Source organism: Cupressus sempervirens, chromosome 7, assembly GCF_028749045.1.
Source record: "Cupressus sempervirens isolate cs-2001-9-10 chromosome 7, ASM2874904v1, whole genome shotgun sequence".
Taxonomy (NCBI): domain Eukaryota; kingdom Viridiplantae; phylum Streptophyta; class Pinopsida; order Cupressales; family Cupressaceae; genus Cupressus; species Cupressus sempervirens.
In genome coordinates this window covers 667,361,900-667,374,931 of record NC_143124.1, presented here as the reverse complement: position 1 = coordinate 667,374,931, position 13,032 = coordinate 667,361,900, and the positions used below count along the sequence as shown (strand labels likewise).

At 32.3% G+C, this 13,032-nt stretch overlaps 1 pseudogene; it reads right to left on the bottom strand.

The window, feature by feature from the left end:
* Nucleotides 1-3,383: 3,383 nt before the first annotated feature.
* LOC149548434 (shewanella-like protein phosphatase 2) lies at nucleotides 3,384-12,743 on the bottom strand (annotated as a pseudogene).
* Between the last annotated feature and the right edge of the window lie 289 nt (nucleotides 12,744-13,032).

The following is a 13,032-nucleotide window of genomic DNA, read 5'->3' as shown; positions in this document are numbered from 1 at the left end:
AATTGATTGTAACACAATTTCCTTTTAGCTTTTGACCTACTATTCTAACCTAGTTAGCATTTTGATAGCTTGGTTGAATAGTCTAGTCTGATGGTTGATTAGTTTGGTTTTCCATCAATGCCAAAGAGGGAGATTGTTGGAAATCTGATTGAAAATATCACTACCAAAGAGGGAGATTGTTGAGAAGAAGGAAAATGGTTGATAAAGAATGTTTTTTTATCATTATTTACCAGAATGATAATTTCTTATAAGATCCAAGTACTATCACTTACTTGATTGATGAAGAGGATTTAATCAACAAGATGTAACAAGAATACCTAAGGGAAAGGTTGAGTTATGGTTTTGTAATGAGGTGCAAGGATTAGTTAAGACATTGGTAAAAATGATGTATTGATAATATACTTGAAGATACAAAGGTTGGCCACACTTAGAAACTTTAGAAGTATAAGTTGTAACAAGGCTGACTGCAAAGCTTAACTAAGTTCATTAGTGAGTGCCAAGCAAGCTAGTTAAAGCTGAGAAAATACAAAATCTAGTGTGTGCCGAGTGATATAGAAAGAGTCAAGCGTGTTTAGGTGTCAAGCATAAAAAAAAATTAGTGGATGCCGAGTGAATCCACAGTAGGTGCCGAGCATCAGTAAAATGTAGTTGGTGTTGAGTAACACAATATGTGTCGAGCATTAGAATTTCAATAGTGCCGAGCTACTGCATTATTGGAAAAGTCAAAGATTCACCAGATCTGAGCCAAAAAATTTGTTTCTTTGAATTTTGTGAACTAGTTGGAGGATAAGGATGATGAGCTAGTGGCACAAAAATTTAGATAAATCATTTTTGGGTAAATTTAAGAGGATTCTGCAAGATGTTTCTAGAAGGAACAAAATATGGGTTAGATTCAATGAATCCTACCTAATCCATTCAAACTAAAATTAAAAGAGGGAAGAATCGAGCAGAAAAAATAATTCCAGACTTCTATTAAGGAGTCACATACCAAGAAGCTAGAGTTGTTGGTGTGCCAAATTGTGAAGTGGTTGAAAGGTGTCAAGGAGAAGACATCAAGGAGAAGGAAGAACAAAGCACAGAGACTTTGCTTCTATAAGTGGTCAGAAATAGAGGATTGCATTGGTATATCGAGCATGAAGACTCAAGGAGACAAAGCTTCAAAAGGGAACAAGTTGTTAGAGCTACAAAGACTGAAAGCTAGGCAAATTGTGAAGAGCTGAAGAAGTGATTTGAAATTTGCAAGATAAGTTGTAAGCTATAGTTAGGTCAAAACCCCTTATTATTACTCTCTAGCAATTATATCAGTTAGGGTAAAATCCTATGGACTTAGGTTGGTTTAACAACCATTTGTAAATCCTTTAATAGGGTGACATTCTAAGCGAATGTTCTGAAGTCCTCTAACTATATCCACTTCTAATAGGGTGGTTAAATCCTTTAACTAGAGCACATTTAACAGTGTCTTGTAGCCTTTAACAGGGCATGCCTTTTACAAGGCATCACTTCAGAAGAGTGAGAATTGAGTAGCATGTGACTGGTGGTTTTTTCCAAATTGGGTTTCCATGTAAATCACTGTGTTATGTGTTGATTCTTCATGTGTTATGCTTGCATGTTGATTTATAGTAACTTGCTAAATAGGAAAGTTTAAGCTTGGATGAATGAAAAATTTAATAGACTCACTTTATTTGATGAAAAAGTTTGAATTTGACATTTGGACCTTGAATAATTGATTCATCCCCACTCTTAGTTATTCTAAAGAATTTCTAACAAGTTTCCCTCTCTTCTATTCATTGTTTTGTAGAGTTAGAATGGTAGGTTGAGGAAGTGACTACATGGGATGAATTTACAAAATATTATGTTTTATAGGTACATAATTTTCTTATTAATAGAACCAAAATTTAGTCATTTGTACAAACAAGATCCATCAATAGGTTGAGGAAGTGACTATGTGGGATGAATTCCATCTTTGATGTTTTTAAAATCTTATATTTTATAGGCACAAAATTTTCTTATCAATATAACCAAAATTTAGTCATTTTCACAAACAAGATCCATCAACACTAAGTGTTGTATCCAACTATATTAATTATTCCATGGACATTCAAGGCAACAAGATCCAATGATATTGAATTATACCATGGACATTCTTTTAGTCATTTGCACAAACAAGATCCATCAATACTAAGAGTCATATCCAATTGCATTGAATTATGCCATGGATATTCAAGGCAGCAAGATCCAATGATACTATCATAGCCTACGATATATTGAATTATGCCATGGACATTCAACGCAAAAGATCCATCAATATTAAGTGTCATATCCAACTATATTGAATTATGCCATGGACATCAAAGGAAACAAGATCCAACAATACTTAGTATCATATCCAACGATATTGAATTATTCCATGGATATTCTTTTAGTCATTTGCACAAACAAGATCCATTAATACTAAGTATCATATCCAACTATATTGAATTATGCCATGGACATTCATGGCAACACGATCCAATGATACTATCATATCGTACAATATATTGAATCATTCCATGGACATACAATACATTTTTAGATTTACGTCATCCTCTTTCAAAGAGACAATATTCAAAGCATTTTTAGTTTTGCATCATCCTCTTGATATGTCAAAGACAATATATAATGTGATGATTAACAAACTTCAAATTCCATCATTTTTTTTTCAATATTATGATTAAGACTTGCTTATAGCTGATGACTTTCTTGATTAGCTTAAAATCAGTGTCTTGGAGGGATGTTACACTCATGTGCACATCTATATTCACTATTTGTTTTTACAAACATAATTGAAAAAAAGTTAGTAAAAATTGGATAATAGTCATGATATTCAAGGTAATAGATAGTTTAAAAAGTTTTTTTTTTTAATAATAAAAACTACACATTATATGTTACTTTATAATTAGAAAATCTAACCATTTGCATGAACAAGATATAATGTGATGATTAACAAGATATAACGTGACTATTAAAAAGCTTCCAAATCCATCATATCTATTTCAAGATTAATTATAAAATCTAACCATTTACACAAACAAGATATAATGTGACTATTAAAAAGCTTCCAAATCTATCATATCTATTTCAAGATTATGATTAAGACCTGGATATAATTAAAAAAATAGGTATCTTTAAGAGATATTGCACTCATATTCAAATAGCTTTGTACAAATATAATTGAAAAAATAACTAGTAGACAATTGGCCAACAACCATAATATCAAAGATAAATTTTAACAAATTAAAAACTCACGATTATAGATTGTGGAAAACAAAAATTATCAATGGTTTAGATTATATGAGATCAAAGTTTTTTTTGTCTAATTTTCATATAATTTAAAATATATACATTTAGGAAATTTCAAGTAGGACCAACCACATTTTCACCATTTTTTGGTACAAGGACCATGGATTTGCGTTTGCTCCAAAAAAATCTCTCACGTCCTCATTCATTCTCTCGAATCCGTGGAACTCATGTGTCGACAAGAGCAAAAAAAGATCCACCAACCACAACAATAGTGGTATGATTGATCACAAACCTAGCTACAATTTTTTTTATAAATTATGTCATTTTTTAGACAAAAGTAGTAGTTGGTGAATCCTTCCATTATAAATAAGCTATATATGGGTTTAAGATTTTTCTTAGTTAAGATTTGGAAATAATAACATTAAATTCACTTTGAGACTAATAGATACAAGTTCTGGGAGATGAATTAGGTTGCCATAGGGTTTAGGGTTTGGAACTAAGGAAAAATTATTTTTGGAAAGGTTGCTTGTTTGGTGATTTGTTTTCTGTAATTTGTGTGAAAACCTTGCCAAGAGTGAATTCTAATGCATACAATAAGCAAAACTTCTGGAAAAGCCATTCATTTTTGGGTTTAAGTACACTAACTTTTAATGAATATTTACTAACTGAAGAGTTTTTAATTCTCATTTTTATTTTATTTTATAAAAAAAAAAATTGTCAAGTTTTGGGGAATCCATTAACTATAAGCTCAAGTGAATCCACTAAGATAGGATTTAGAGTTGAGAGTAAACAATTTTCTAGACTGGGTAAAATATTTATGAATTTTGGTGAAAGGAAAGGCTATCGCAAGTTATAGTGAATCCAACAACTACAAGCTTTGATATATTTGGTAACTTTGTAGTTTTAACATTTGATGTTTTAAAAAAAAATTTTGTTGTTCAGGACAAAAACTCTTCTAGGGCCAACTAAGATTCTGGTTGATCCAAAGAGAACAAATTTTGGTACGCTAACTCACTCGAGCATTTTGGCATTTGGGAAGATGATTTTTGTTAAAAAATGGTTAATAGAGTTAATCTAGTTTTCTCATCCTCATCAACATTCAAGCATCTAGCCAAATGCATTGAAACATACCTGAAATTGGTCCTCCGAGCCTTAGAGCTTCTATTCTTGCCCTCCATTCAGGCAGAAAAATAGTAGGTATCTCTTCAAAAATATCCTTCTTGACTCTCAGGCCTTTATAGAGACTTTTCACACTATTTCCCATTGTATACCAATGTGCCCAATTTTTGAATTCCTCCAATCCTTCTTGAGTCATATACCTAGAATGTCCTTGCACATTTATGAATTTAGAAATATAAAATAGGAAATCTACAAAACTACATACAAAGGACAATGAGTATGGAAATTAACAATAACCACTGTGTTTTTTTTATGATCTTTACCCCATGGAAAACTTCAAAATTAGATCCAGTGATGTTGATGCAAGAGTATTGGGATGCCAATCTCCTGAAGAGCCCTAAATTCACCCTTGTAATCATTATCTCCTTAGAAGTCTTGAATTGACCCTGTAAACATTACCCACATGCAGTGGGTGCTAAGTGAATTATTTATTCTTATAAAAAGAATTTTGTTTTTGTTTGAACCATGACCATCAATTATTTAAAAAAAAAAAAAAAAGAGTTAATCATTAAAAAATCTGAGGAACTCCTTTCAATTTAATACAGTTACAGAAAAATAGAAAAATAAGAAAATAAAAAGCTATTCTACCCAACCACATAATTAGGGATTTGGAGCCATAAGCCTAAAATTCCAAGTCAAGCATAAAGCCTAATTGATGTTTATTAGTCATAGAATCATGACCTAGAGAATAGTAGAGGTTATGAACTAAATGATAAATAATGACACATAATAAGACCTATAGAATTAGGAATTAGGTTGCAAACCTGTAATCTCCTTCCATGTTCATGATCTCATGATTCCATTCATTCTGATGAATCCTCCACCTGATTTCTCTACGTATTTTTTTAGTTTTTTGAGTATATAAATGACCTTGAGTTCTTCTCCTCCCTTGTCAAGGAGATCCCCAACCTTAACCATAAGAAACAGGATTTTAATAATATTTAAGGAAGAATATCCAATTCCACAGCATCACACATAGTAAAAAAATGGAATGATTGATCATAAATTGTAAATAAAATTCTTCAAACAAGTTTTCCTAGGAATTCAAAATTTGAAGATTGACCTAAACGAAGAAAAATAAAAGTGCCATATCAAAAGAAAAAACCCCATCTAAACCACTGTTGTGTTGTCTCCAATCCAATTGTCATTGTCATCCATAACTTGTGCCACTTTGAGGTATTCTTTGGCCTTCTAGAGGTCTCCATAAATGTCCCCAATTGCAATCAAATGATCTATAGAAGGGATAGACTATTTTGAAAGTTTCTTATTCCAGTCGACACAAAAATATACAAACTTTAAATTTGGGCACCAAAATTAGAATCACACCCTTGGCATCTCCTATGACTATGAAGAGTGGAATGATGCAAAAATTTATGAAAGAAGCAATTAATATAATGTGTTTGGCTTTAATGGCCTCCACTAAAACTACTATTTAAAACCCCTCATTATTCTTCTCTGATAAGCTATATCTCAAACTCTAAATAAGTAGCAATAATTCTTGGTTTCAATTATCCTATAATTGTGAGAAGGAAACAAAGATCAAATTCAATAGAAAAATTTACAAAGCTAAGAAATTTAGGTTAGATCTTTAAAAATTGAGAAATAAAGTAGTAACAAAGAATACAGTAAAAGGTGAAAGATTTCACTCTAGACAAATCTTGAAAGACGTTGTGAATACTAAATATGCATTTCAACAACTCACTCCTATGATACAATAGGTGGCGGTAATGTCATGGTGACTATCCATTTACCTAAGCCACAAAACTCAGCCACAAAAATTGCTCGGTGTTCACGTTTACTCCTTTTTTACTGCCTCTCAATCATCCATGACACATAGCAATCCAGTGAGTCCCTCTCATTGTCTAGATTAAAAGCTTCATTGATTTTTCTAACCTAAATCTCCACAAATTGAACCATTTTCTAGACTGAACTGGACACTTCTGAACAAGGATCTCTAGAGAAGTAGCCTATCAACTAATATAAATATTCAATAATAAACCCTTCCAAAGTGGATGACCAACAATGCACATGATAGTAGATAGAATGTAAGAAAATGACAAGAATGTGATATAAAGTCATGATAGTAACTAGAACAACATCCTCCAAATTGTAAAATCAAACAAGAATAAGAATACACAAAAATGTCATTACAAAGGAAACTCTATGCAATTACAAGGGAATATAGGAAAGAATAACTTAGTCATCAAATGCCAATAAGAAACTGGGACAAGGACCTAAATATAAACATAGATATTGACTGACAATATTTTCTTAGAGTATCCTCAAACATCTATACATACACTACACAATTTTCCTTTCAAGGGAATAAATATATTAAGGGTAATACTAATATGATCATTATATTAGTTAACTATATGATATATGACAATTAGAGAATGTTGTTATAGGTAGTGATTAACATCAGAGAGGGGTAATAAACCTAATATATTAATTAGTGGGATATGATAATCACATTAGAGACCAAGTATGAGTCTGATAGAGGATATTCATTAGAATGTCAAGATTTCAATTGTTGAAATCCCAGAGAGATATTTATGGAGAATCACTTAGAGACTCTCTCTCTCTCTCTCTCTCTCTCTCTCTCTCATATTCATCAATAGAGATCCTAGAGGCCTTAGAAAGGAACTCTTCATATGCTAATTACCTAATTGAGGATTAATTCTAAATTTAGGGTTAGGTAATTTGAGAAGAATTCATTTCGAGGGATTTGTAAGGGCTAGTATTTAGACTGATATTTAATTATCTCATCATTTCTAACATGTTTTTTTCAATGTATATATATATTCATGCATGAAATTTTTTGTTGTAGGTTCCAACATTCATTCCACAAGCTAGAGGTGGGCACATTATAGTGGTATCAGAGCATAATCTTGTGATCCTGTGAGTGAAAGATTATGCAAACTTATAAGAGGAGAAAAAAAAGACCACAATGAATGATTTAAAAAATGAGATGACATCCTATATGAAGAAAATTGATTGAATTATAGTAAATCAAATAGAGAAGTCAAATTAAGCCCTCCTCTAAGCTTTACAGAACATGGGAAACTCAATTAATAATTTAAGAGGTCAAACTAACGTAGGGAGAGATACTAGTTCAAACCATTCTAAAAATATTAATATGATCCAAAACACTACCCTACCTCAACTCACATTCTTACTTAGAGAAGTACACTTGAGAGAGGAGGAGGGAGGTTGAGAAACCTACAACTAGAATCAAGGACATCACAAGAGAATATGTGGCCCTAGAACCTCACATTAGAGAAGCAGTCTCATTTAGGGAAGTTAGCAAGGATAAAAGAAAAGAGATTCCTAGAAGGTATATGAATGAAGAACTCAAATAAAAAGTAAGCAAGGTGGAAATTTCAAATTTTAATGGATTAGGGGAAACCACAACCCATTAATTGTTAGAAAAAGAAAATACATTTTTTATTTTAAATCCTATGATGGAAGAAAATGCTCTTTTATTTATCATAATCCATCTAGGTAGACTAGCACATGATTGGTGGGCCCATGGACATATCTCATTAGGGCATAAAGATGTAAAATTGTATGAAGAATTCTTGCAAAAACTTATGAATAAACTTGATGAGAAAGATGTTGAATGGTACTTTCAAGAGTTAACACATCTTAAAAAAGCATGGACATTGGATGAATATGTTAAACAATTTGAGTAATTTTAAGCCATGATTCCTAATCTCTTCCAAAAGAGACTCACATGTATGTTCATAGAATGTCTTAAAGAATCCAAAAAAACTATAGTGAAACTTGTTTAACCACAAACTCTAGAAGAATCTATAAGAAAGGCAAAAATTGTTGAATCAAATAATAGGGAAAGAGCTCAAAACTTTTCTTCTAAAATATTCCACTAAGATGAAGGATCAAGGAGAGATAACCAAAATAAACTATGCTACTTGTGTAAAACACCATGGTGTACCAAACATAGATATCAACAAAGGGAAGAATTAATCCAAAAAAGGTATGCTTCAAATGTAGGGAAACTTGGGAATGAGGACATCGATGTAAAAGAGGACAAGTAAACCAAATTGAAGAAATAAATAAAAAGGCAATAATGGAGGAATTAGAACAAGGAACCCTAACAGTCATCTCTCAAGATGAGAATAAACCTTTATAAATCAAGGACATACTTAGAGGTTGAAAGACAATTGCACTAGTGGATAGAAGAGCTTCTCACAATTTTATTAGAAATCACTTGGTAGCAAAAAAGAGGCTACAAACTCAAGATTTTTAAGGCTTTAGGATTAAGTTGGCTAATGGATCTATCAACTACTGTATGAAGGTAGTTACACAAGTGGAAATTTCCACCAAAAAAAATATAATTAAGTAGAATTTTTATGTTGCAAATATACAAAATGATATCATCTTAGGGATGTCATTGATAAATTTCCTAGGATGCTTTGTCATGGATGGACCAAATCTTGAAATTTTCTTTAAACATGAAGGAAAGGAAATAAATTTAAGAGGAATGTCTAATGGAAACCAAGACAATATCATTTAATAAAATTGAGAAGATATTTAAACATAACCAAGGGGAAATGGTAGCCCAATGTATGATCCTAGATTGAAAAAACCCACAAAAGAACAAACATTCCATATAGATATTCAACCCATCCTTAAGAAATATAAAAGAGTGTTGAAATATGTTCCTCCAGACTTACCCAAAAGAGATTTTAAACATGCCATAGAATTGGAAGAAGGAAAAAATCCAAAATTATTACACTTTATAGACATCCCCACAAGTATAAAGAGGAAATAGAGAAAAACATCAAAGAAATTTTAGAAATGAGGCATATAAATCTTACTCCCATAAGCATTCAAGTATTTTCATTAGTGTAAAGCTATGATGAAGGGGACAATCGATGAATATAAGACAGAGAGGTCATTGAGAATTTACACTGAGCAAGGACATGTACATCAAGTAGTAAAGTTAACCAAGTAGAGTCTAAGTACAATAACTACTGAGCATAGAGGTTTCCAAGATATGTTATTACCAAATGACAACATCTTTACAAATCTTCACATAATGGACATAAAAGTTTGATATTTCACATAAATCAATAGATTTCTATTCTATCGAGTATGAAAATGTGTTTTCAAGATTGAGGAGGACATTTCAAAAGACTTACTGGGAAGAGATATTTGATTGTTGATGATCCCAAGGAAAAATACAAACCAATGAAATAAAAGGAAGATGAATGAGATGAAAAATATGAATATAGATTGTAGATCTTGATTAGATGCAAAATCTTGAATTTTCCTAAACTCCACTTAGTTCATACATCAAAGAGGTAAAACTTTTATATATAAGGACCTATGTAGAACATATCAATGTGATGTTTTATTGAGGATATGTTGTGGGGCAATTATGTTGATGGAATGAAAAGGGGAAGAATCTATTTTAGAATAGAGTGACTAAGCACCAAAAAATGAAGGAATTGGTTATATCAATCATTGGAGGTAATATATTGGTACTTGTTGAGCCGTCATTTTGCACGATGATTAATGGTAGGAATCCTTTCAAACTCCTCTCTTGAAAAGTTAATTTAGGATTAACTCCAAGGTTCTGGGTGATCTTGCAACTTACTAGAATCTTCTCAGTTGAAGATAAATGTGAGTGTTCACGAGGAGGCCTTTGTTGGTTCTTTAAACAATTCATATCAGATGTAAAATCTACTTGCTATCTCAAAAGAATAAGAAACACAAAAAGATTTTTTAAAAAAAAATTTCTATTTTTTTTAATGAATGCAATATAAAAATGCAACTATATGAATTCCTAATTTATATAGTTAAACTTATGGGTTTCAGGACCCCTTAAAACCTATTTACCTTATCAAAAACTATATGAATTCCTAATTTAACTAAGGGGTTAGTAAAGAAAATAATGAAGATAGGGTAACAAGAAATTTAAGAAAATAACATGAAAGGTAAAATCCTAATGGACATAAGCTATAGAAACAACACGTCTACAAGTTAAGCCTTCAAAAAGATTGGTGAGTAACCAATGAAAATAGGAGCAGTGCTTCCTTAATTCCACTGATGCAATGATTGATGGAAATTTAGTAATCGTAAGATGTTTCACTTTCATCAAATTGCAAGGCCATGAAAAGTGTGCTCATATAAGACAAAAAGCTATGCAAGAACAATATGATGATCTCTTCTCAAACTAAGTACATCAGTGGAATTTGTAGACTTGTAGAGAAAATCAAAATTAAAAGATCACACAATTATAACAACACAATAAAACTATTGGCTCAATTACATTCCATGAACATACATTTAAAAAATATAACACACTTAGGCAAGAATCACTACACTCCAAATGTGAGCATCAATAGCATATATTATTGTATCAAAATAATGGTGGCCTTGATTACATATTACATTCCTGAATTTATGAGAAATCTTCTCCTTAGTTTGTGTTGAGAGTGAGAGATATCTTTATGCAAACATATGCTTCTAAACTAATAAAACAAATCTATTTATGTACAAACTAACTCTCTAATTGGTGCTTAGTAGGACTCCATCCATATTTATATTATTAAATGGATGCATGAGCTTTTACATGTCTTAAAGCAAAGAAAGCATGAGAAAATAAGAAGAAGAAAGTCATTAGATGATATAAGAGTGTCTAGAATTGGCAAAAATAGAAGCTCCATGTTCATTAGGTGTTTGTAAGAGTTAAATTATCATTAGAATGCATTTCTGATGCATGGGAAGCTCTAAATTTGGAACTGGCAATTAACTGTCATTGTACCTCTGAATTCTTCAAAACTTTCAGCACACCTTTGAAAAAGCACACCTACGCTCCTCAAAAGTAGGTTCACAAAATGGAAAATTTCACCAAGTCTCAAAACTAAAATTCTGGCTTCTGGGTTTTGTTCCCCTTTATAGCAGAGCTATGTATAGGTATTTACCCTTATTGTCAATAATCTCAATAACTTGAGCTGCATTTGGAAAATCTAAGGCTTCATATTTGTCCTTCACTTTCTGCCTATAGTTTCCCACCTCAATGCGAGTCTCTACAAAATCTCCCAATTTCACATCCAAGTCTAATAATGCTTCTTCCATTCTGAATGCTTGTCTAATGTCATCATCATTAGAAGTTTCTTCAAAAGTCTTCCAAAATTGCTCAACTACTACCTCTATAGGTATCAATTTTTCCCTTGAATCATCTTCAATAAGTCTAAACACTCATCTCTATAATGTTTCTTTGCCTCTGAAATTTTCTCTTGGGTTTGATCTTTGAGCTTATGAATCTCCACATGTAATGTTTCCATTACTTTATTGCCATCCACAATCTTCTCTATCCAATCATCAATCTTATCTAACTCTTTCGCTATATACACCTCTATTAACATTTGATACCTTTGGCCTTTAATCGACTATAGTGCCTACAAGTCCTTGCCCCACATATGTACTTCATCCATCAAACCAAAATCTTGATTCAAAAATGGCCACTAGCCTATCTGCATTATCCTACATATGGTGTAGCAGCTTAAGATTTCCTTGTATAATTTGTACACCTTTCTCATCAAAACTTTGTCGCCATTGCTAACAGGATTTCAAAAATGGGTCTAGATGTACTGTCCCCTTATCCCTTCTCTCCAGTGATATGCTCAAAGTTTCGTTGGGATTTGCAGGATCTAAATGACCATCAAATTCATTCAGATATCCTTTTAGGATCTCATTCTATCTCTAAAGTGTTATCAATTCTACCCCATCCTATTCTAAGTGCCTAAACACTTCTTTAATTCTTGATGTCATCATCAACTTAGCTATGTCCAATGTAGGTTTCCCAAGCATGAACTCCTTAATCTAATAATCTCTTGGAGTCAATTCTTCAAAATCTACATGCAAAGGATGGATAGCCACGTGAGCAAATATGTCTTGGTTCTAATCACTCATAATGAAGGCTAATGCACGTGCATCCTTTTGTGGCGACTCAGGTTTCCTAAGAACTTCAATCAATTCCATCCTATCCTCTTCCTTAGTAGTGAATTGTTGCCTTTTTTTTTTATAATGATTTCTTTCCTCAACCATCTTGGAACATGCTCTATCAAGGATTTTCCTTTTGAAGGTGGAGTTTTCTCAACTATACTCTTCCCCTTATCACTCCTCTCCAGAGTCTTCTCCTTTTGTGAGAGATCCACATTGGGAGTCTTTGTATCCGTGAAGTCCATAGTTCTCACCTCTATGTCTTGGGAAGTTTGCTGAGGTTGCTCACTTATTTGTCCTTCCTTTGACATTTCATCAGTGGATACTTTTTGTAGCTCTTCCTCTTATCCTACTTGAACCTATTCTTCTTCATTGTTTGGAGGGAGAGGAGTGGCTGATCCTTTATCTACATAAAATGTGACTTGAATGGGTGATGGTGGAGCTGCTTTGGGACCTTGTGGCTTAGGTGGCAACTGACTCCAATCCTCCTATTGAAGTTGATTAGTTGGAGTTTCTCTTATTTTATCTCCCACCAATTTAATGCAAACTGACATAAAATCAAAATATGACATCTTGAAGACATCAATCCCCTCAACATCC